General features: G+C 38.0%; 1 long non-coding RNA gene across 1 annotated transcript in view; it reads right to left on the reverse strand.

Moving 5' to 3' along the window:
- Positions 1–26,597, reverse strand: part of LOC132656654 (uncharacterized) — a 55,065-nt gene that overhangs the window by 11,628 nt on the left and 16,840 nt on the right. The window contains exons 2-3 of the long non-coding RNA XR_009594374.1: positions 9,729–10,010; positions 8,885–8,937 (exon numbers count right to left, since the gene is read on the reverse strand). This is a non-coding gene — a long non-coding RNA (uncharacterized LOC132656654). The remainder of the gene's footprint in view (positions 1–8,884; positions 8,938–9,728; positions 10,011–26,597) is intronic.

Below are 26,597 nucleotides of genomic sequence, written 5' to 3' on the forward strand. Positions count from 1 at the left end.
TATTAGAAAAAAATCTGTTAGAAATTTAAAGTCTATAAGGTTCACGGCTGTGAATATTCATAGATATATTCTGATAGAGTTTTGAAACAGAAGCCAATAGCACAGGTGTGTATATGAAATCATTTGAAACAAAGCAATGGAATATATAAAATGAAATAGTCTCTACCATTATCTTATTTTTATTTATAAGAATTTCTTAGCTCTTAAAATAATAATTTTTACAATTCAATGTTTAAATTTGAAAATACTCTTAAATATGGTGGTTATATTATATATAATAGTACCACAATGTAAACCATTATAACATATTTAACAATTTAGAATAGTATACATTTTATTAAAGAGACAATGTTTGTGTTAATTTTACTTAAAGAAAAAGTTGTATTTAAGATGACACCAAATTTGGTTAGAAGGCTCAAAAGCTATTCTAGGAAACTCTCCATTGGATTTTGTAGGGAATATTAATTTTTCCCATGGCTACTTGACCAGTTTGCACATCACATTTGTTTAAAGTTGTTGTTAAAGCATAAATTCTTTCTTTGGGTTTCTGTCTCATTTATTTATTTTTAGCATTCCCATCTTTAATCATAGGATGAGATGAAGGCATCAAATAGAGTCCTATATATCTTGGAGAGGAAGAACAATAGAACTTGGATAAAATTAATAGGTTTTTATCTACTATTTGGAAAGGAAATGGAATTGTGTTGTTTATTCTTTAAGTGCATGCTTGTAAGTACACACAGACACATGCACTCACGTACACACACACACACACACACACACAGTTGGGGTTAAAAGGAGAGAAAAAAAAGAGTAAAAGTTCACTGGAACCTGGTGATTTATTGGGGAAGGCTCAGCAAGCTCACATAAAAACTGAAGGGGGAAGTGGTCGGACATTGGGTCAAATCCCCATTCACATGTTGTGTAATAAAAGGCTGACTGTAGCCTTTCAGCCTTGCTTCTACTCATAGACAATGGCAGCTGCAGAGCAAGACTAATAACGGGATTTAGCATAAATCCACCACAGGAAGTGAACAGTGGTAGTGGCAAATAATTAGCCAGGAAACATTCTACAGCAGCTTCAGGGTGCATCCCTGAACTCTCTAACTCTCAATGTGTTTGTAATCATGAAAATATAATTAGGTCTTGGTGACTGTAATTTTTGTGTGTTTGTTGTGAGGTGGCTCTTCCCCCTTTTCTCTTTTCACAAGCAGGCTTTATTTTTCCTGTCCTAATTTAGCAGCCACATCGAGGCCTTTAGAGTATCGGTGGAGGGGTTTAGAATGTTCTCTTTTTTTCTCCTGCTGATGCTTTTTTTTCAAGGTGGATGGTGTTTATTTTGCACAGCTAATGAGTGAGTTCAAAGCAATACGTTCCTCTTGAACTCCTGTCCTGTCAGAATCCCAAAGCTGCAGGCTCCCCTGCATGGCAGAGCCGACCTGTACTATCAAAGCCTGATTAATTTGCAGAGGAATGTCAAAATGACGGGTGCACACCGCATTTCCCAACACCTGCTTCATTTGGCACTTAGAGGGAAAGCTACGTGGGAGTGTAAAAGGAAGGGAATGCGCTCAGGGCGGCCTGCCTGGGTGTGCACTGATTTCCGAGACACGGGAAGCGCACTGAAGAGTGCTTCCATTCCCACCTCCCGAGCCCTTAATTTCTGTCCTGTTTTAGAAAGTGCTAATAACCATTCACACCATCACGTTTGGGCCACTAGATGTGGCTCTGAAATTTCTTCAGTCAAACAGCTACTTGACGTGAAATCATCTGATTGTGTCATCACAGAGCAGCCCTTGAGAGACAGCCATGGACAATAATTTTCTTATTTTAACAGTTAAAAACAAAACAAAACAAAAACCCTTTCTCAAAAATCAAGAGAGTTGCATTGACGAACAAACATGAAATGTGGTTGTAGACCGACTGGCATATCAAAGTCCTAAACTGAACATTAAAAAGTATAATTCTGGATGTTCACTCTGGCTCACCTGAGAGGTGTTGCCGTTAAATGGAGTCACGAAGTCAGGGAAGACCAGATAGGAGACTTGAGCGTCATACTGACAGTTTCAATTTGTGCCCTGATTTAAGTTTAGACTCATGAACTTTGTTTAAGATCTTTTTTGAAAATATAACACTGGAGCTGGGTATGGTGGCCTGTACTTGTAAGCCATCGTACAAGCCTATACAAGCTCCCAGAACTTGGGGAGCTGAGGCAGAACTTGAGGATATAAGAAACCCAAGTGTAAGTTCAGCTTGAGTCACATAGCAGACTACTGTCTCAAAAAAGAATTGCTTAAGTGACACTGATATGTTCCTTACAGTAAGTCATCTACAAGTCAGATCCCTGGTCTTTGACCCTAGATCTTTTAATATTACTTCCAAATGCTTTCCCAAGAAACTTGTTGTGTCTTATGTATGTTAACATCTTCATTCCCCAGGGAACAGGAATCTCATCTTCAAACACTGTCTTTTTCTGACTATCCATGTGTTTAATGTTACTCTCCAACACTGAAGTTCATAATTCAACATACTATTGGGTATTGAAAGGACACGTTATATGTAGAGATTTTAATCTAGCTGGAATACAGACACATCCTTAGTACACATCTTTAGTTTCAAACAATGAAGATAAAGTTAGTGTGTAGAAGGAAACACCCATGTTTGACATTGGCATCTAATTGAGAGGCAGGCAAAGTGACAAATCAGAGAAAGATCAGTCAGGATAGGATGCGTCCAATTCTCACTAAAAAAGAGAGGAAAAGAGGACTTAAGGGAGCATCACAGGTGGAGGGCAGTTTTACCAGAACATTTGTACAGAGACAGGTTGAAGAGAAAACAAGCTAGATACAGGTGAAGACAGATAAGCCAGAGAATGAGAAGGGGCCAGAAGATTAGAGCAGATTGCTTCAGGCCAAGCAGAGCAAAAAGTAAGAAGCTGAGGGAAGCTGTATTGAATCAATCATTTTTGAAAGAGTATTGAGCCAGGACAGCTGAGCTGAACCAGCCAGCCAGGGTTCAGAAAGAGCTAGAAAGGGTGAGCTGATTCAGCAGTGTCAGAGGTTGGAAACATTCTAGGCCTAGCTTAAATGGTACAGAGGTTAGTAGCTTCCAGGACTAGCCCTAGTTAGCAGATAGCGGCAGTAAACTTCTGAGATGACAATTATATCAGGTGAATAAAAGTTACTTTTACACTTATAACTGCTACTTTAATATGGAGGGGACTGGAGAGATGGATCAGTGGTTAAAAGCATTTATTTCTCTATCAGAGGATCTGAGCTGAGTTCTTAATACCCACATCTATCGGCCTACAGTTGCCTGTAACCCTAGTTCTGGGGAACCTTACACACTCTTCTGGCCTCCATGGGGACTTGCACAAAGACACAGACACAGACACACAGACACACACACACACACACACACACACACACACACACACGGCACGTGCACGCACGCAAATAAAATAAATACTTTTAAAAATGAAGTGGAATGAGGGTTTAGCTTAGTGGCTAGACCGTGCATAGCATGAGTAAGCTCTGGGTACAACTCCAGCACCAAAACTGGAAGAAAGAGATAAAGGAGAGAGGACAAAGAGATGGAAGAGTCAAAGCAACGGCAGTAGGACTCTGACAATGCCTCAGTTAGTGAGGAAGTCACACATAGCTGTCTAAAAGCTGACTCAGTCAAACTCAGCCCTGCGGATGCTGAAGGCTGGGGGCTAGAGCCAGGGAAATCCACGTTTGGCTGACAACTGGAGCTTTCACCACTATTCAGCCACTACTAATTAATGAACCTTTAAAGGCTTCGCCTCTTCTTGTGTACAGTGAAGACAATACTGGTGCCTCATTTATTCTTTGTTACATGTTGTCTGTAACATGGCTGTCGCACAGTCATGTTAGCTATCACAAAAATCAAAACGGTTGGGAAATGATACCCAGCAGGAAAGCGGAATCCTACAAAATAGTTTCACGCATCAGCAACACCTTGTTTGATGGGACAGAAATCTGGAATGATGTGATCTTTGTCTTTCAGTGTTCCTTGTCCTCTTTTCTAGGTTACATTTGTCTTCAGGCTGGTTCCTCTCATGTTTGCAAAACAGACACAAGTCGCAGCTGAGACAAGCAACTTCTTTGTTCAGGTCTTGCAGAAAAGAAGAGAGGAAAATACTTCTTTAACTGTGAAATGACCTGACTGGGACAACTTAAGCTTTGTAGCCATCACATGCTATATAATGGTCAGCAGAAACATATTTTGTCCTGACTGTCCTCAGCCTAAATTCTAGTAATGGTTTCTAATATGCAAGAAGAAAGTGTCTATAATAGTGGGAACCAGATACTAGTTACATTACACCAGCCACCTTTCCCTGAGTCACACATGTGGATACAGAAGAGTCAGTACCTAGAGAGATGAGGTTCTCTTAGGAAGGCTGGAAGGACTGTTAGGGTCTACCAAGGTCACAAAGGACAGAAATGGTGTATAAATTTGATGGTTTCAGTATCATACCAATTACCAGGATAAGGGCAGCAACATTCAGGAGCTGCTAACCACCTCCTGGAACTGGAATGGACAGAAAACAAGGAAAGAGAAAGAAATTGTAAATAGGGATAGTTGATGAGAAGTATGACTTTTATCAAGGGACTCAGACAATACTTGCTCTTCAGTATTTATGGAAAGACAGGCTGGGGAGATGGCTCAGAACTACAGATTGCCTGGTGCTTTTCCAGAAGCCCCAGTGGGGTTCCTAGCTCACACATCAGACAGTTCACAGCAGCCTGTAATTCCAGTTTCAGTGGATCCCGTGTCCCCTTCTGACCTCCATGGACTCCTGCACGTATGCAGCTCACAAAAATTCATGCAGATGCACACAAGAACGCTAAATAAATATAAGAGTACTTCTAAAATTCATAGTGGATCAATGGTGTAGAAAGGTTGTTTTGAAAATGGACAAAATAGGTGGGTTACTAAAGTTTGAAGTGAGATTATGTTGGTATTTTAAACTAGATAAATGGGTGATGAAGATTTATATAGATTCAAGCAATTTGGGAAGCAGAAAAAAGTCAATATTTTGGTAACAGAATGGATAATAATGGGAAAAGAAGGAGTTAAAAGTGAGGAAAGAACAGGTTTGAGAAGAATATCAAAACACTGGTTTTGAGCATGTAGAGTTTAGATGTCTTTGGAAACTGAGAAGATAACAAATAGTTGGGGATGATAGCAAATAGATAAATATGAAATGAAGAGAAGAGGTTTAAATCATAAATAAGTACTCATGGCTTAACTGGATAGTTGGAAGTTAACTTCTTAATGCAAAGATTAAATAGTCAAATTGTGCAGAGAAGAGGAATCCACCTCCATAGATGAATTCAAACATTCAAGGGAAAGCAAAGGGGGATGAGCTTACACAGGGTTTGGAAAAAGGTCAACTGGGCAGCCATGAGAAAGACCAGGAGAGATTGAGGCATATGTGGACAGTCAGACAAAGCTAAGAAACCATTACAGAAAAGCTGTGGAGAATATCAAGAGAAAGAGCCTGAAAAGCAATTGAAAGTGGCACAAGAGGACTTAGAGAAAAATATTCTGGAAAGCAAGAAAAGAGATACTTTCAAAAGAAACCAACTGTCCCAGGGGTTTTAAATAGGGATGTTAGAGATGACTTATGTGGTAAAGTGACTGCTGCAAAAGCATTAGGACCCGAGCTCAGATCGCCATCACCTGCTTCCACAAAAGCCCAGCACTGTGGAGCACCCTTAACCCCATTACTGAGAGGACAGGAGGGTAAGGACAAGGAAATACCTGAGCTCATTGGCCACCATGCTTAGCAGAGCAGGTGACCTTCGGGTTCAGTGGGAGACCTTATCTCAAAAACAAAGATGTAACTAAATTTATAAATTACTTAATAAGGTGAAGAGCAAAAGAGGGAAAGATCGAACACTGACCTCCACATGAACAAACACAGGTACACACATCCACACAACAATGTGTCTATAATACAAACAGAAATATACACCCCTACATATATACCAAAATTTAAAAAAAAATAGTTTTCTAAAAGTAGGCCATACAGACCATATGCCCAAAGCCCTGGTTCTAGCACTAATGGTACCATCCAACAATAATAAGACTCTACTCCTGATGGCTATTATTTGAAGCTTTTTAAATGCACAGTTCACCTGATTCTTCAGCAATCCTGTGTGTGTTACATCTGTAAACACAAGTCTCATTTCAGAGGTTAAAAAAATAAATCATGGAAAACTGAAATCTTGCTTCTAAATGTGAAGGACAGAATTTGCACCCAAATGCACTTAATTTTAAAATTGTCATTTTTCTGAAGTTGGAAAGAGTCCTCTTATTTTCATTATTAAAAGGTCATTGTTGCTGAGTGGATCCTTTGGAATGTTCTAAACAGAGGCCTAGAATATGACTCCACAGTGTCTTGTGCAAGGAACAAAGACAGGAAGCAATCTCAATAGAAACAAATAGAAACAAAACAAATGTTCAGAGTAAGGCAAGGATTAAACATGACTTGAAGTGATAGTGCAATTAAAGATTGCAGAGCCATTAGAATTTACAAAGAATGTTTCCTGATTCAACATACTTATTATAACAGAAAATGCAAAAGTTAACATATACTATCTAAGTCTCACCATTTAAAACAAATACACAAAGATTTCCCAGTAAAGGAAATTAATTACTCTAGATGGTATAGTTTGGTGTCTTTTCTTATTATCTTAATTTTTTTTAAGTTCTGGCAATTGAACCCAGAGCCTCATACATATCAGGCAGCATCCTGCCCCTAGGCTACATTCTTTGGATATAGATCTCATCACCTTTAGACACATTTGAAATTTCTAATTTTCTTCTAATAAATATAAATGATGTATAACCAGAGAAAGTAATGAAAGTTACTCTGCAGAAACTGCTTGTGTTTTTGAACTTTTGTTCATTTTTCTATAAAGTTATATGTGTATGCACATGCTAAGGTATATTTAATACCTACAAGGTTTATGTTTATGCACTGTATTACAACAATCAGTTTCTGGTACTTTTCTAAGGAATATTGATTTCAGGAAATGGTAAATAACACTATAAAATGCAGTACCATTTTATTCTCAATTACATTTCAAATTCATGTAGGTACAGTGGCTCATCTTCAGGATGAAAGATGATATAACTGTGGATAAAAACTATAACATAATTCCATAAGCTCACATAAATTAATTTTACTTGGTTCAATTTCACTCAATAATAAAGATATTTCTTTCCACTCTGGTCTGGTTACTTCTCTTTCCTTTCACAACTGCAAGACTTGATAGGATTAACATTTCTGCATGGGCATCTAATAACTGGACAGGGGTTTAAATTTCTCTCCTCAGAGTCAAGTGTCTAATTCAGTGACTTTTTCCATCTATATTCATGTGAAGAATTTTCCTGAATACATAACTGCCTTATTCAAATCATTTGTGAACAAATGTAAAAATAAAAGCATATGTGTACACACAACACACACACACACACACACACACACACATATACTGCTGAATTGGGAATGGGGTGAGAATTCGGGAGTTAGGGAAAATTCCAAAACACAGAATGGCATTTGAGTGGCACTCAAAAGCTAGGTAGCAGCTTACTGTGCAAACAAGGTAAGGAGGAATAAAACAGTCTAATGTGCCAAGAGCTTGAGCCATGACATAGGGCGGGGAAATGCATTGTGTGTGCAGGACATGGCAGCAGGCTTGGCAAGAACATGGGCAGACAGAAAGGTATAATTTGGGATGGGTTCCATTTCCTTTCAGGTTATACAATAAGCAGTGAGGTACACAGCAAGTTTTTAATCTCCAAATCAATTGGTTGCAGGTTAGATTTTTGTCAGAATCATGAATTTTGGGCAGTGCCAGAGAAGGAAACTGGGAGCCAAGAGAGTTGTCAGAAGGGCCTTAGAGATAAAAAGCTCTAATGAGAAAGCTGACATGGATAAATGCAAGACCTATTGGAAAAATGTTTCCTGATAAACAGATTCATTGACCATAAGCCAGGGATAGTGGGTCCTGCCTATAACCCCCACATTCAGAACGCTGAGGGAAGACCATCACTTTGAGTTCAAGGTCAGCCATTACTACAGACCAAGCTCCAAGAAAGGGCAAGGATCACACTTTTTACTCTTTCTCTGGACCCACATGTCTCAAGAGATCTCATCCACTCCTGAAATCAGCTGTTTCATACTGTGTAATCTTCAGGAGAGACACATATCATATGTCAATTACCACAAACACTTGAAAGGCTACAAGTTAGAAACATAAAATATTAAATTTCCTCTCCAATACATTTCTTGTATATTCTGTTGCTCAAAATGTCATCTTTAGGCAGGCATGGTAATATGCTCTTTTGATCTTGGCACTCAGAATACAAATTCAGGTGGATCTATTGAGTTTGAGGCCAGCCTGGTCTGTATATGAGTTCCAGGTCATCCAGGGCTACATAGTGAGACCTTGTCTCAAAAAGAAAAAAGAATGCTGTCATGTATTCTAATTTATTTTTCTTCTTTGTGGAGTGATCCTTGGGTATTTTCACTTCCACCCATCTACTTAGTCACCAAGTCTATTTTCCATTTTACCTTTGAATTTTTTTTTAGCCAGATATGCTTTCCACTCCCTCTTTCTCTCTCTCTTAATGCTGTCATTTCTTCTGGATGATCTGTTTTCCCAAATGATGCCTTTCCTCCATGCAATTCATCAAAAACATCTGCTAATTTTATTTCCTGAAGATTTATTTCGGTCCACAGTGATCCCGGTCATCACCATTTCTGAGTTTTAGCATTTTATTGCTTTGTAGTCACCACCCAGTTCAGTTTCTCAGGATTCTCACTGGCATATTAAAGCATCCTTACCTGGCTTGGCCGATTCACTGAGGTCATCTTCCACCTGTTCCTCCAAGCAGACACTGAAAGAAGCAAGCCACACCCTTGCTTAAAACTTTCATTGTCTTTTACCCAGAGGATAAAAGCCAAGATCTTTAGCAAGACTGACAATGAATGTTTCCTAAGCGTCCACTCTCTCTCCCCTCGTCCATTCCCACCACTCTAGGTTCCACTAAGTAGTTTCTAATTACATATAGTAACATAACCATAAATACAAGTTACCCAAATCAAGGCTATTTAGTCATTTCCTGGTCTTTTATGCACAACCTGTGGTTCTTCAATACCTCTAATTATTGAATTAGAATATATTACAACATTCTCCAAAGGGCACACAGTAGTCAGGCAGTCCTGAATGATGATAATTACAAATGTACTTCTAGACATTTATATTAAGACATTGAAACCCTAATAGCATTTACAACATTGAATTACAAAACGATTACTATAACTCAAACCTACCTTTAATCCTAGTAAATAATAGTAACAATGCTATTGCTGCTGCTAGGCACCATGCACTGGCAATAATAATACTGTCCGCTGTTGATAGCTACCTCACCTCAGTAGTCTTCTAAGTGTGCATTACTGCTCCATTTTACGCATGAATAGACCGAGTCTCAATAGGAATGAGACATAAATTCTTCACCGAAACAGTAAGCTAAAGTGGAGAATCCACTCAGACCTCCATTATCCAAAGGCTCATTCTCTTGGCCACTGTAATACAGTACTTAACAAAACTTTATTAGATGTATCAATAACTATATTTCATGGTGTAATGATCAGTGTTAATTGTCAACATAACTGGATATAGAATTACCTGCAAGACTGGCCTCTGGCTATGCTTATGGAGCATTGTCTTGTTCATATTAACTGATGTACAAAGATCCATCTTCACTATGAGCAAGACTGTTTTCTCTTCAGGGTACCCTTGACTGTACAAACAGACCGAGGGAGCTGAGCACTAGGAAGCAGTCTTTGCTCTGATCCTGTGTGTGGATGTGCTGGGGAGCTTCAAGATCTTCCTGCCTTGACTTTCTCACCATGATGAACTCGAACTCGAACTGCAAGCCCGGATAAACCATCTGTTCCCTTAGATTTGCTTTTGTCAAGGTATTTTATTGTAGCATCAGGAAAGGAAACAAAAAGACATACCATGAAAACGTATATAAGGTTATATTGAATTCTATGCTTACATTCTTACGTTATGTTTACTTAGTTGAGGGAAGCAGTTGGTCAAAGTTTACAGCACCTGCAGTCATGCTCAAAGGTAGTGATATAAATATTGTTAACTTTGGACCTGGCTGTAGAAACTGCTATCTAAATCAATTTCCTATAGAAGCAGTCTTAGGAATGACTGTGCGTCTACTCTTAGACCAAGATCCATGAAAACCACAGGCAACTAATTACTCATTCTGGGAAGATGCTGGTACATTTATTGTCTGCCTGTACGTAAGATCAGATACGCTTTTCTGGTCAACACTACAACACTCCGTCCTCATTTGTACAATTTTGTAGCAATTTAACATAAATTTCAACTCTCAGCTCTTCAAGAACACCTTCCACAGAAAAGTTCTAAAGCCCTTTAGGAGGTCTGAGCTCCCCTGTGATTTTCTAGTCGTGTAGAGAAAGTTTTAGCTCATCTCTTGTCATCTAGCCCTGTGCTCAGTACAGTATGTATACTTTACACCCATCTGGTAAATGAATGAACGCTGGGAAGCAAGGGCTACAACTAAGCAGAAAGACTTTCAGATTAGGAATCGCCATGTGTGGACCACAGGATCCGAGGATTTGAAACCGTTGAGAGATTCCAGGCTCCAAGGCTTAGAAAATATTTTCGAGAAAATCAGAAGAAAATTTCCCCAACCTAAAGAAAGAGATACCCATACACATACAAGAGGCCTATAGAACACCAAATAGACTAGACCAGAAAAGAAACTCCTCACGTCACATCATAGTCAAAACACTACAGAAAAAAGAAAAAAATATTAAAAGCAGCAAGGGAAAAAAGGCCAAGGAATATATAAAAGCAAACCTATCAGAATCATACAAGACTTTTCAACAGAGACTATGAAAGCCAGGAGGGCCTGGGCAGATGTCATGCAAAAGCTTAGAGATCACAGATGCCAACCAAGACTACTATATCCAGCAAAGCCTTCAATTAACGTAGATGGAGAAGGCATATTTGAATACCACGTTCCAGCTAGGAAACAACTTCTTGAAGATTATATAATTATTCAATAAACAAAATGTGTAAATTAAAAAACTTTTTAAAATATGGTATAAAGTTACAAAATCTGATCTGCCGGACTCAGATACTATCTGATAACATTCTTGGATATCTGTTGGTGTAAACTGTTGATCTTTTAATACTTTCTAAATAATTTTTCCAACAGATTCAAGGATGTTAGCATGAATATAAACCTGGATAATGGATGCTACTAAGGGGCTAAAGGTAATTGAAAAGTAGTTGACTTTATACGTGTAACCTTCCAATTTCCCATACATTCTAATACACCAACATTCTTCACAGAATATTCAACATGCATGTGGAAATTTTTAAGTCATGATATCAATCTCTGGAAATGTTTTTAATCTGGATGGAAGAAGGCAAGTATTTGTCCTTTATGGTAGAAAGCTATGAACTTATTTTTTCTATGTTATTTTAATTGGGTTGTAAGTTTTAATATTTTTGATGTTTTAATTACTTATTTGCCTTATAATTAATATGCCTCTGGTATATATATTCTTGACTTATGAATGAAGGCATATTGAAACATGTTAGTAAAATAATGTGTGTGCATATGTGTGTACATATATAATATATATTTACACATGTGTGACATGTCAATATATATTTAAAAATTCATGAGAAGCAAAATTGTGTGAGCTCAAATTGAAATTACTTGCCAGTTCCAAAAATCAGTGGATGATGCTACAGCATTTTAAACACTCATTATCAGGAAATACACCTGTGATCCCAGCGCTAGGATCACAGGCACAAGGTTGAGGCCACACAGCAAGTTCCAGACCACCCAATGGCAGCAGAGCGAAAGCTTGTATCAAAGGAACAGCATAACATGTTGGGGGGGTAGTGGCTCATGCCTTTAATCACAGTCCTCAGGAGGCACAGGCAAAGGCAAAGGGGTCTCTGAGTCCCAGGCCAGCCGGGTCTACAGAATGAGTTTAAAACAGCCAGGGCTACACAGAAAAAAAAAAAAAAAAAAAAACTGGCTAAAAAACAAACAATCAAACAAACAAACAAACAAAAAAAACAAAACAGCAACAAAAAACTTAAAAGAAACATGACAAAGCAAACCACACAGTTTGATTACTTTAAGTTCTCAATTTTAAGTTAGGAAGTAGCTTCACTAAAGAATTTATAAAATTATTTTCCTGTCACTTGCCATAAATGTCTCCACTTATGCTTTGTAATTTAAAATGTTCATATATTGGAGCTCATGGTAAAACACTATTCACATTGCTCTTTCCACTGACTTTCTCGGACTCCATACTTACAAGATAAAAGGCTCTGCAGTCACCTTTTTTGTCTAATGATTTCTGGTTTGGCTGTATATGACAACACTAAGGAAAAGAGTGTGATCAAGAATCAGGCAGGAAACAGTCAGGACGCCAAGGTAGGAAGGTTGTGGATTTTAGGCTAGTCTGGACTACAGAGCAAGACTCTGCCTCCAAGTGCCCATGTAGAGAGCATTGCAACCACTAGATGTATGACTGATGGGAACGGGTCCCGTACACTCCACTGCATTTTCTTTAGTTCAAAAACTAGAGTCGGGAAGCAAAGGCTGGAAGTAGATCCTTCTTGAATTCTAAGCCAGCCTGATCTACAACGTGAGTTCCAGGCCAACAAGAAGTATAGAGTGAGAGCCCATCTAAAAGAAGAGAGAGAGAGAGAGTCATGAATTAAAAAAAGCAATTTGGGGAATTTACTAACAAAAAACCTCTGATTTAATTTGTTGTTACAGTGGTGGAATTGGTGATTATAGAAAACATACTTTGAAGAACATGACCTTATGGCATAGCAGGTAATTTATTGCAAATTCAAATCACTGAATTATATGCATGATAGACAGCAATCAGTTGCTTCCCAGATTTACAGTTTACTTATCCTTGTACTCCCTGATTGTCATTTGTAAAACCCAGACTCTTAAGTGGCTTTTAATGATCTTTTTCTTTTGATGTCTGTGTCCTTATTTGGTCTCCTCCCACATTGTACCATGGTGGTCTATTCACAGATCAGTGACGTACCTCAGAAGTAATGGCTTGTCACTTTGGGATTAGGCCATGAAAAGGCATGCTTATGCTTTGGATTTCTTTTTGTCTGTTTCTTCCTCCTCATCATTGTCATCCTCCCCCACACTCACCTACAACTACTTCCTATCTCTCTCCCTCCTTTTTTTTCTTCCCTCACTCCCCTCCTACCCTTTCTCTGATGTATTCCCCACCCCATATATACATATCTATAGTCATACAGACATCAGTGCTACCAGCCAATGTGAGATACACATGGCAAATAACTGTACATACAACAGACAATGAGAAAATGTAGAGCATTAGTAACTAACTAGACCCCTGGATTTGCAAGCAGATCCTCTATCTCCATTAAATCTTGACATAACTATGACCCTTATGATATCTTGACTGTAACCTCTTTAGAGACCATAAGCCAGAACTAACCAACGAGATGTTTCCAACTTCCTGACTCTAGGAAGCTGTGGAATAACAGACATTTGAAGTTAATTAATTAAGTGATAATTTTCAACAGACAGAACATCTACCTAAGGAAATTATTAAAAGGGAAAACAAAAAAGTTGAGAAAAAAATGTTGTTTTGATTTTTTTTAAAGTACTCTACAAAGGTCAGCTTACTAAGAATCTTTCCAGTGTTTAAAAAGGGACTTCACCACAATAAATTTAGCTATGAAAATATTATTTTCAAATTCCGGTAAAGTTTAGGATCTCAAAGAGAGGTGTACACACACACACAAACACACAGTGATTACATATGTGAATAAATGCAGTTTTTTAAAAAAGAGCCCTCTGAAATATCATAATCCATAGCCATTACTATGGACAGCTCAATGAGAGTTAGACTAATAGTAAACTACATTACAAATTTAAAAAATTGTAAAGAAATTATATATTTTCCCTGACAACAAAGGTCTTTAACTTAACCACTAAGAAGGTAATGATCCTGCTGACACAGAAATGGTTGATGGTAATTTATAATTTCAGTACCCAGTTTAAAGTAGATCTAGAATGTGAGTCTCACACATGTAGAGCCAGAAATAGCTTTTAAAGCAGCCAACATCTTAGTTTGGTGACTGGTAATACCTTTAACAATTACTCCATGGGAAATCCAAATCAAAAACATGTCATGATTAAATCCAATTTTAAGAAGAAAAGCTATAGAAACAGTTTGCCCTCTGCAGCTTGCAACTGCTGCATTAATATATTTCAGAAGGGATTCAAACTTCAGGATTAATATGGTTGTGAAAATAGAAGAAAAGCATTTCCGGTAACAGTCTACAACAATATATGCCTCATTCGCTGCTGATTTTCACATGAAAAGAAGTTGACAAATACATTCAGAAGAAACAAAATGTAATAAATAAACCAAAGAAGTGGAAGTGCTTTATAAAGCTGTAAAACATCATATAAATTACAGGTATTATAATTCTGGCACTCTTAATAGGAAAGCAAACCATAAAATGGCATTTGAGGAAAACTATGAACAATGACAGAATAAAGGCTACAAGAAAGAGTGAGGGAGGAAATTAGGACTCAAAAACGTCAAGAGCAATGTCCTTCATAATCACCGAAAAACAACATTTCCATTAAAAAGAGTAAGTAGTTTAACATTGGAACATGACAGTCTTCCAAAAGAAAGAAAATCTATGAAAAACAGATCTGTGAATAATAAAGGAAAAGAAACTAGAAAAGGGGTGGAGGGAGAATGAAGAAGTAAAAACAGAGTCCAAAGATGCCTCTTCTAACAATATGATTTGAATTTAAAACCATAACATCTGCTTTTTATAACTCTTTGTGTGTGTTAGCTCACAGAAAGGGCCATGTTGATGTGTATTGTAAGAAAGAAATAAGAAGCTTATTAAGGGAAGAAAAAAACCCACCGTCTCCAGGATAATAAAGTTTTCTTTCACTGAAGAAGGAGACTTTTTATAGAGCAGTAGCAGCTGTACATACATTGTTCAAAGGCCTTTCTTGTAAGAGAATTTAAATCACTTAGTTCATTCATCTTTAGTAACATAAAATTGACTTTATCTGTTAAATGATGTTTGGTCTATATTTGATCTCATTTTTTAATCCTCCTGTTATTTAAGAACTTCATACAACAAAAAGGGCTCTTGGCATTTGAAGTTAATTTTTTAATTAGGTTCCCTCTCCAAATGAGTTACCAGGAATAGTAGGTACACTTAATACACTGAAGAAGAAAAATCTAGATTCCGAAGTTGGAACTGGCAGGGAGGCACACGCCTGCCTGTGATCCCCGGGGCTGAAGAAGCTTAGCTGGAGGACTGCAAGATTCCGTCTATGTTTTTCTGGATCTGAGTTACCTCACTTAGTGTGATCTTTTCTAGTTCTATCCATTTGACTGAAAATTTGATGAATTCTTTGTTTTTAATAGCTGAGTAGTATTCCATTGTGTAAATGTACTACAATTTTCGTATCCATTCTTTGATTGAGTAACATCTAGATTGTTTCCAGATTTTGGCTATTATGAATGAAGCCACTATGAACACAGTTGAGCAAATGTCCTTGTTGTATGGTAGAGTATCTTTTGGGTATATGCCCAGGAGTGGCATAGCTGAGTCTTGAGGAAGAACTATTCTCAATTTCCTGAGAAAGCGCCAGATTGTTTTCCAGAGAGGTAGCGCAAGTTTTTCCTCCCACTCTCAGCAATGGGGGAGGGCTCCCCTTTCTCCACATCCTCATCAGCAAGTGTTGTCACTTGAGGTTTTTATCTTAGCCATTCTGACTAGCGTTAAGATGGAATCTTAGAGTTGTTTTGATTTGCATTTCTCTGATGGCTAAGGACATTGAGCCATTTCTTTTAAGTGCTTCTTGGCTATTCGAGATTCCTCTATTGTGAATTCTTTGTTTAGTTTAAAAATGTACCCCATTTTTAACTGGATTACTTGATTTATTGACGTTTAATTTCTTAAGTTCTTCGTATATTTTAGATATTAGCCCTCTGAACAAGGATGGGGATCAGATGTGGGGAGAAAGGGTGGGGAGAGGTGAGAGGTCTGGAAACAAAAAGGGAAACCGAGGAGGGACATCTCTTTGTCAAGCTGGAGGCCTGTGACAGGGTAGGCTCCTGGGAAGACATGGGTGTGATTCTAGCTGTGACCCCTAACTGAGGAAGGTATGAAAACTGAAGTGACCACCTCCTAGCCAGGTAGGACTACTGAACCTGTGGTCGAAAAATTACCCTGCCTACAAGAAGTGCAGAAATAACAGGGGAACAAAGATTGAGGGAACGTCCAACCAGTGATTGGCCCACCTGAGACCCACCCCACAGTAGAGAGCCAGCCCCTGACACTCACGATGATGCTCTGCTGTGCTGGCAGACAGGAGCCTAACATGACTGTCTGGGAGGCTCCAGCCAGCAGTGGATAGATGGAGACAGATGCTGGGACTTGCAGACAAGCATGGAGTAGAGCTCCGGAGGTACTGTGGAGGTGTTGGGGTAAAGATGGAAGGACCTGGAGGGGACAGGAACCTCACAAGAAGACCAACAGAGACAACTAACCCAGTCCCATGGGGGCTTTCAGAGACTGAGACATCAACTAAGAAGCATGCATGATCTGGACCTACGCCTCCTGCACGCATGTAGTCTATGGGCTGCTTGGTCTTCATATGGGTCACCTAGCAAATGAGGCGGGGGAGGGAGGGGTTGTTTCTAACATGGACTGTATTGCATGCTTTTGGATCACTTCCCCCTGGCAGGGCTGCCTTGCCTGGCCTCAGGGAAAGATACACTTAGTCCTGATGTGACTTGATGTACTGGGGAAGGTTGATGGGGGTAGGGGGGAGCCGGAGCTCTCCTTTCCTGGGATGAAAGGAAGAGGAGAAGGGAGAAAGAGGGGACTAAGAGGAGAGAAGGGAGGGGGCACCCTTGGGATGCAAAGTAAATTTAAAAAATAAAAATAAATTTATAAAAAGAAAAAAAAACTGCTAAAAAAACAAAACAAATAAAAAACCTTTTTTCTTTTCAGTTAAAGTGCAATGATTAAGCTACATTTACTGAGAATTGCTAACTTATTTTTATGAGTTCCTGTGGAATAGATACATTTCTATAAACTTGAGATTTGGAGAAGAATTTCCTGCTGTAATGTTTATTCCCTGAGAATGTGGTTCCCCCTCCCCCTTCTCAATGGAGCAGAATTCTATTGTCTCAAATACTGACTGGTTTTCCTACATCTGGTTATATTTATGTTTGATTTTTGCATGTAGCAACGTTATTATTTTCAAATTTGTTTTAACAAATCACTGTTTATATTACATTTGTATCCTCTCTCATATCTCACGTCGCTCAGAAGAAGTTTCCTGGGCTATGAGTAACCGCATTACACCTCATGTTCCACAGGTTCTCAGCAGCTGAAAGAAAAAAAAATGATCTTCCTAGGAAGCAGTGCGCAGAAGGAAGCAGTTAAACGGAGTGATGGAACTCACCAATTGCAGGTGCATAGGAGACTGACCGAGCTTTGCTGGCAACATTCCAGCCTGGCCTGCCCACTCCCCAGATAACCCAAGCACTAGGGACGACTTGAAATGTCTATTTTACTGTCCGAATGGTTGGCAACTTTCCAAACTACAGCTTTGCTTTAGAAAGAACATCTCAAGTTAAATGGAGAGTTAAGACAAGTATGGAGATAATTCAGCCTAACACAAGTACATTGAGAAAAACTTTGCTTGTTGAACTCTCTCTGGAGTGGTAATGTGTGCGCAGACGACATTCTCTGTGTCTTTCTTTGTGTATGATAGAACTGACTTTCGTCCTGCTGTCAGGTGATGAGCATTTCTCAGCTTCATTGCCTCCCAACAGACGTTTTTCTGAGGCTTGTCTGTGAAGAGAGATGGCATTTCAATTGTTGCTACAATTTCCTGTGACGTATTTGATGGAACTGTTTGTTTGTTTATTTGTTTCTACTTTAAGGGAATCTCATACTGCAGACTAGCCTCAAACTCACTCTGTGTATTTGAACATGACCTTGAACTTGTGATCTTTCTGTTTTCTCTTGTGTCGTTCTCCTGAGTGCTGGGATTAAAAAGCGTGTGTTGCCATGCCTGCTTTACATAGTTGAGGCAACTATCCTACCAACTGAGCTGCATCCTCAGCCCCAGCAGCCAGTTTTCAACATAGCTGCAATCTCAGAGTAATCCTTTTTAAATGAAAATGGCATTGCATCCCCTATTTGCTTCAATCCCTTAGCTCTTCCTATTTTACCAAATAGTCACAGTTCCTAAGGGCCCTGCATAAACAGAAACATGGTACATAGCCTGCTGACCTTTGGTCCTCAAAACCCACAATGTACATTCATTAAAAACATGTTGATTGGATATATAATATATATTATATATATATATTACATGTTTTTTTTTTTTTTAATTTCCAGTCAGCCTTCGGCATCTTAATTCTATAGATTTCAAGCTTCATTATCAATTTTTTGTTTGACCCGATTTGGGTTCTTCACTCAGAGAATCAATTTCATTTTCTTTCTTTTAATCTTTTATTTCCGAAAAACATCTACAAATATTTCTAAACACCGATTATTACATTTTCTTAATTTTTTATTTAGGGTACAATATTTTCTACTCCTTATCTTCTATTGAGATATACTGAATTACTTACAAATGTAAGTATATTGTGGTTATAGATCTGCATGAATAACAACATGGCGGGGAGCACCAGGAGAACTGGCTCAGAAATCAAGAGTGTTCCTCTTCCAGAGGACCCGAGTTTGCTTCCCAGCCATCAAATTCAGCATCTAACAACTATGTAAATCTCCCACTCCAAAGGCTCCAACATCTCTCCTCTGGCCTCTTTGGGTACCAGCATACAAGTGGTATACATCTACACACACACATATAAATAAAAATAAAAAAATAAGTCACAATAATAATAATAATATGAGAGGAAGCAAAAGAAGCATTGCAACGTAAAAAGCAAGATCAACCACGTGGCAGCTGAGGCACAGGAGTATGGCTTATGCTACCAATTTTTATATGTGTTTGAGATTTATTATAATCCTATTTTTGTATTATTTTGAAAATTTTAATTTGCATTTGATAATTTAATAAAGTTATTTGGCATGAAAATTTGTCTTTGATGGTCACATTATATTCATATGCCAGACTTTTCAGCTACTGCTACTCTCTGTGCCTATGTATTTATATTTTCCTAACTCTTTCTACATTACATATCTTTAATTAAGACTCTCCCTATTAGCTTTCTAACAGCAGATCATTTTAAAGGAAAATTCTGTTTCTCACAAAATTTGAAGAAATAAATTCAGACCTGGACCGTTTCTTAGACTGAGGTGTTGACATTTCATTCAAGCAGCATTTGTTAATGGGAGAGCAGAGACGAGAAAACCAGAAATTTGCACCTAAAATAAAACATGTCTTGAGATATTTCAGTTAGTTGGCACACAGATAAAGGAAACGGTTTAGCTCTCTTGCAACAAGGAATGCTGTATACTTCATTAGATTTTAAAAATTACATCAGGTAGCTGTTTTAATGGCACACAACAGAACCAACCCAAACCATGTGAAGCAGGATCAAACACAGCCAGTCTCCACCTTCAATCTGAACTCAGATCCCCTCTAGGGAAAACCCATCAGCATGGGACAGGGCATGTAGCAAGGCGGTAGAGGATGTGCTTAGCATTTGTGAAGACCTAGGTTTATTCCCTATGACAAAGTGAAAAAGAAAAGAATAAAAGAGGAGGAGGCAGAAGAGGCCATCAAAAATTTCTTAATATTCTTTTAGAAAGTATCATTATGTCATTATCTTTTTTACTGATAAAATGCAAATGTTTTGTCCATTTATTTTTGTATTAAATGTTTGAAAACTCATCCATATTCACTAGATCAACCTTTTCTTTCATTGCTTCTAAATGTGGGAGATCTTGTTTCAAAGCATTTTTTTTTAATTTAAAATAAGTGGATGACTTCTTAAAAATACTTTTATTACTGTAAGTTTATAATACTTACAGTAATAATAAATACTGAATATTATTACTTACAGTAATAATAAAATACTGAAGCAGGAGACAGCCAGAAAACAGACTCTCCACGTGTATGCATCAGCCCTCACATTTTTACAACATATATACACAAAATAAATACAACAAAAATTTTAAGATAAAATATTGGAACATGAATTTAGTAAAAGAAATTAGTAACCTAACTTTCTTCCCCCACAAGTAACTACTCCAATCTTGTCATAATTTTACCTTTGTTGCTATGATAAACACCCTAACCAAAATCACCTGGGGAGAAAAGGGATTACTTGGCTAACCCTTTCAGTTCACAGCCCATCATTGATGGAAGTCAGTACAGCAACTCAAGACAGGAACCTGAAAGCAGGAACGTTTGAGGACATCTACTTACTGGCTCAGTTCTTAGCTTGGCTCACCGGCTCATGCTCAGCTGTCTTTCTACAGCTCAAGCCCATCTCCCTAGAGACAGCAATGCCCATGGTAGGGTAGCCCCTCCCACATCAGTTATTAATCAAAACAATTTCACACAGACATGGCCCAGGGTCAATCAGGTGGAGGCAATCCTTCAACTGAGGTTCCCATTTCCTAGGTGACTCTACTTTGTGTCAAATGGAGAATGAAAACTAATCAGGTCAATTCAAAACAATGCTTGTTATGCTCATTCATCCCCATTTCAGACAAGACAAAATGCATTCAGAAATTTTATGTGCCTTACTCAAGTACAGAAGTTAGTACTCGAATAAAATAACTACACTAAATTACAGATCTGCCTCAATGTGCCACACTCTTGGCCCTTTACCATCCTGTCTTCCAAAGTCATGACTGTATATTCCAGCTCTAAACAAGGAAGAAATTTTCAAAGTTATTCAAAAAGAAAACTGACAGATCAAAGACTAACAAGGTCTTTGTTGATGGCCTAATTCAAGACTACATGTCACAAATACGAATGAACTGTTTAATGCACTAAAGTGGACTACATCATCACTAAAGCTACTTCCTGTCCTATAAGACTCAGTGTAAGGTAGCTCCTCAGAACAACGTAACTAGCATATTGATAGGTTTTTTTTAATTTAATATTTTATGATGCAGCTCTCTAATGTACACACAGCCTTATTTTATACTCCAATTGCTTCCAACTTGGCCATTCCAATTTTGCTTTTAGACCAAAATTTTGGTCATAGTGCCAGTAACTGCAGATTAGAGGTATATCATTTCTTTTTATCCAAGCTTTGCAAAATGTATTTAAGCTAGTACACATAGAGTATATGTGTTTCAATAATTTTCTGTAGTCTATAAATGTAAGTGAAAAAGAAACAAATAGAATTCTACTGCACTTTGGAACATGTGTTTATTTCCTACAACTTTTAAGTGGCTGCACCATTGTCTATTTTCTCTGACTAGTTTACACTTGTTTAAATAGGAATGCTCACTGCATAATTTAAGAATTACATTTTACAGATTATACTCTGAATTATTTTTCCCTTTTCAGTAACTACATACAGTGCCAGATTATATCATATCATCATTTGTCCTCAAAAACTATCTACTAAATTGTGGCCACACTTTCTTCAGATAGTACTCGGCTCCCTTAAGTACTCTGAAAGGGAAACACTATGTAGTCTGGTTTCCATACAATTTTCTCAGAATATTCTATATCATAATTTTGTCTGGACAAATTCCAATTTTGTAAATTATATCTGGTTACTGGTTCCAGTGATTTTTTTTTTTTTTTTTTTGCCATTCAGGAACAAGGATTCAGTACTTCAGATCATCTAAATATAAGTTACTTAAATATTTTCAGGAACTCCAAGCTAAAATGCTGAGCCTCTAGAGCTCTGAGCTCAACAAGTGTGAAGTCGATGGGGTAAAAATGGATAGTTTTGTGAAACTCTAATTAATATATACATATACCATGAAAGTGCTCCTCCAACAAGGGTTTGCTCTTACAGTGGCCACTGACTGTCAGCTCCTAAGAACTTCCCTGTCTTCTAATGAGCTTTAGCACCCTTTCTATGAGTATTGCCTATATTCCCCCACTATTTTGGATCATTTCTACTTCTAAGTTTTCAAAGAATTTTTTTTAATCAAAAAAAAAAAAAAACAAAAAACTGTGTAAGCTCAGATTGCAAAACTAGTGAGGAAATTCTGACCTGCGGATCTACATATTGAGTTTCAGGACAGCCAGAGCTACTTAGTGAAACCCTGTCTCAAAAGCAATAAACAAACAATAGTGTTTTTAGGACCAGAGACTTAGTTTAGTATTGAAGAGCACTCATGGCTCTATTGAAGGACCTGGGTTTGATTCCCAGCACTCACATGGAGACTTGAAACTATCTGTAACTCCAGTCCCAGGGGATCCAAAGAACTTTTCTGACCTTGAGCACCAGGCACACATATCACACATATACAAACATGCAGGCAAAAGGGTGTATACGCATAAAATAAATTTTAATAGATTCTTATTACACATACATACTTATCGTGTTTGTATGTGGGCACACACGCCACTGCACATATGTAGAGGTCAGAGGGAAAACTTTTAGGAATCTTTTCTCTTTCCATTGTGTAGATTTTAGGTATCAAAATCAGACCATCAGATTTGGCAGCAAGCTCCTTAGCCCACTGAGCCGTCTCACCAGGCCTGTAAAAGAGGCTCTTTAAGAATAGTTCTGAAAACCAGAATTACTATCTCAAAGACTGTGATCATTTAACGGGATGTCTGTGAGCTGTCTTCCAGAAAAGTGGCATTATTTTTTGCTTTGTTTATTTCACTTTCACTCTTACCTTCCTCGACCTAAGGAACCATAAGCAGTTAATGAGAACGTCTGCTTCCCATATCCTTAGAGATGCTGCTATAATGATTATTGCTGTTGCCAATCTGATCTGAGTGGAAAGTGTCTTCTTGTGATTTGATTTACACTTGAATCTAGTGATATCCAGTTTTATGCACACACATATGTATTTGCATACCATCTAACATGACTTGCTTGTTCATCCCTTGACTTTCTAAAAGATATTTTTGAGATTATAACATATCTACATCATTTCTCCCTTCCCTTTCCTCCCTCCAAATTCTCCCACATACACCACCCCACCCAGCTCTTTCAAATTCATGGCCTCTTTTCCTTCACTGTAGATATATATATACATAATGTGTGTGTGAATGTGTGTTTAAATAATACCTACTCGGTCTGTATTTTACTTGTAGGTATGTTTCCTGGGCTGACCTTATGACATTGGATAAAACTGGTGTTCTTTTTCATGGGAATGTCTATTTCTCCTGCTCTCAGCATCCCTTAGTTGCCTACACTTCCTTGCGTAGAGCTGAAGCTCTGCAAGCTTTCTCCTGTCCATATTACCATGTGTGTTGGTATTGTCTTAGTCCAGGTCATGTTTAGGCAGCCATAGGTGTGGCTTCTGGAATTTCTAGGAAACACAAATTTGCAGAAAACTTCTTGTACTTCTGATCCTCTGGCTTTTCCAGCTTTTCTATCACATTTTGGTGTGTATTAGCTGTTATGGTACTAAAAGTTGCCATGCAAGCTTCCAGCGGAGGGATGCAACCAACAATCCTGCACAGCTCTGATGTTTATGAACCACAAGAATGTCTGGTATGGCAAGACATCCATAAGGGTGCAGGAGCGACACACACCTGTAACTAACAGCTCTAATTGGACTCTAGACCCACTCAACATGACGGAAAACACATCTGGTAAAAAAAACCCAGACAACTCCCTAGGGCTAGTGAAGTTACAGATTTTCAACTGTCACCTTACTAAACCAGCATTATCTCTAACCAGATTCTAAATACTTGTCCTTAGACCCAAGATAAGAGCAGTCCTCATTTATTGCGGAGTAATTATTCCATTGTGTAGATGTACCACAATTTCTGTATCCATTCCTCAGTTGAGGGGCATCTGGGTTGTTTCCAGCTTCTGGCTATTACAAATAAAGCTGCTACAAACATGGTTGAGCAAATGTCCTTATTGTGTACTTGCACATCTTTTTGGATATATGCCTAGGAGTGATATAGCTGGATCTTGAGGAAGCAAGGAAATCATGAAATTTGCAGGTAAATGGTGGGAACTGGAAAAGATCATCCTGAGTGAGGTATCCCAGAAGCAAAAAGACACACAGGGTATATACTCACTCATAAGTGGTTATTAAACATCTAATATAAGATAAACCTACTAAAATCTGTACACCTAAAGAAACTAATCAAGGAGGAAGACTCTAGCTAAATGCTCAAACCCCATACAGAAAGGCAAAGAGGATGGACATCAGAAGAAGGAGAAAAGAGGGAACAAGTCGGGAGCGTGACACAGAGGACCTCTGAAAGGCTCTACCCTGCAGGGTATCAAAGCAGATGCTGAGACTTATGGCCAACCTTTGGGCAGAGTGCAGGGAATTTCATGAAAGAGGCAGGAAATAATAAGACCTGGAGAGCTCCACAAGGAGAGCAACAGAACCAAAAAGTCTGGCCACAGGAGTCTTTTCTGAGACTGATACTCCAATCAAGGACCATTCATGGAGATAAACTAGAATCCCTGCACAGATGTTGCCAGTAGCAGTTCAGTGCCCAAGTGGATTCCATAGTAATGGGAACAGGGACTGTCTCTGACATGAACTGACTGGCCTGCTCTTTGATCACCTGAGGGGAACAAACTTACCAGGCCACAGAGGAAGACAGTGCAGCTACTCCTGCTGAGACCTGATAGACTAAAATCAGAAGGAAGGAGAGGAAGACCTACCCTATCAGTTGACTTGGAGAGGGGCATTCGTGGAGAAAGGGAAGGGAGGGTGGGATTGGGAGGGAAGGAAGGAGGGGATCATGGGGGGTATACAAAGTGAATAAAGTGTAATTAATAAAAATTAAAATAAAAATGGAAAAAAAAGAGTAGTCCTCATCCATCATCAAGGAAACTTCTTTGCAACAAATGAAGAGCACAACTAATGCAAATGCAAAGTTGTGGAGCCCAGTCCAAACTGATACATTTTTGACTATTTAAAAGGAAACTATATTTTTTAGCACTTTCATTTTGTTCTAAAGGTATAGATATCTAGTCTTATGATGGATATAAATTTCAACTTTGTTACTACTCTTCTGGATTTTTTGATGTTGTTTTTTTTCATCTTGTACTTTTTTTTTTCTTTTTTAATCTAGCCAAGTGTATCTTTCTTTGTGTGACTGGTACTAGTTTTGAGGCATGTATATTTTTATACATTCCATTTATAAAATTTCCTCACAGTCTCATGATTTCCCTTCATTTATCAAGAACAATTTTATACTGATTAAATTATAAACTGCAGTATCTAGATGTACATACAATTTTCTAGGACTTACCCAGCTTCTGGATAATCGTGTAGTCATGTACTTTTATCTGCCTTTTTGGTTAATTGGAGAGAATGATAGACCATAAATCACAAGCTCATATTGGTTGGCATTAGTGTGCTTGTGCTCATATAATTGTCCCTTATTAAGTATAAGATTAATTTATGCCTTAGAAAAATGTTTCACTCATATTTATGATAAAAGTGGATTGATGAAAACAGTAGAACTTTCTTATGAATTGTTGTTTTCTGCCAAGAACGGCACAACAAAAATAAAATATTAACATATTTGTACTTTCTTTCAAATATGAATAAATAAAGCCTTAACACATTATTAAAGTCAGTCTCTGGGCTGGGCTATAACTCAGTTTGTAGAAAGCTTTCCTGGAATGTACAAGGTCATGAGTTCAATCTACAGTCCTGTAACAAAAAAATTGCAAAAGCCAGTCTTTTAAGTAAAGATTATTTTGTGCACAATACCTTAATGATATAAGCAAAGCTTAATGTGTTTTACTTAAGCCTATAAACCTTAATGTGTTGGTTATTCTACAGCAATATCACTTACTTTCCCAAGAAGCTATTGTCTGCAACGCTTCATGCATAGTCACTTTGTTCTCCTGCAAATTCCAAACCTGGAAATTTTTTAACAGAACGATGGTGCTCATGCAGACCTGATAATAAAGTGGAACAAACTGACATGTCTGTTCTCGAAAAACAAAGGGCGTGCAATACTTAATATTTGTGGTCTTTTCCAATATCCTTTTTAATGGATTCTAATTGATTGTGCATCACCAAAGAGGTCTTTAATGTGTATTGAAGATTATTTCAAAAGACAAAAGAAAATTGCACTGTAAATAAGATAGCTCCCAAATGATAGCTGTTTTGCTATTTGGGTATTCTCCCTACCTCCAGGCCTTGGACAGCCATTGCTACTTTTCTTGGGCTTTTGCCAAGGTAGTTACCTAGGGAAAGCTCATCGTCTTACAAAACATTTACAGAAACATCTGTTTTCTCTAGTCTTTTAAAATTATAGAGCAATACTAATGATGAGACATATGGTGAGATCTTAGTGTACTAACTGTATCAAGA

This window comes from Meriones unguiculatus, chromosome 9, assembly GCF_030254825.1.
Source record: "Meriones unguiculatus strain TT.TT164.6M chromosome 9, Bangor_MerUng_6.1, whole genome shotgun sequence".
In the NCBI taxonomy this organism is placed as follows: domain Eukaryota; kingdom Metazoa; phylum Chordata; class Mammalia; order Rodentia; family Muridae; genus Meriones; species Meriones unguiculatus.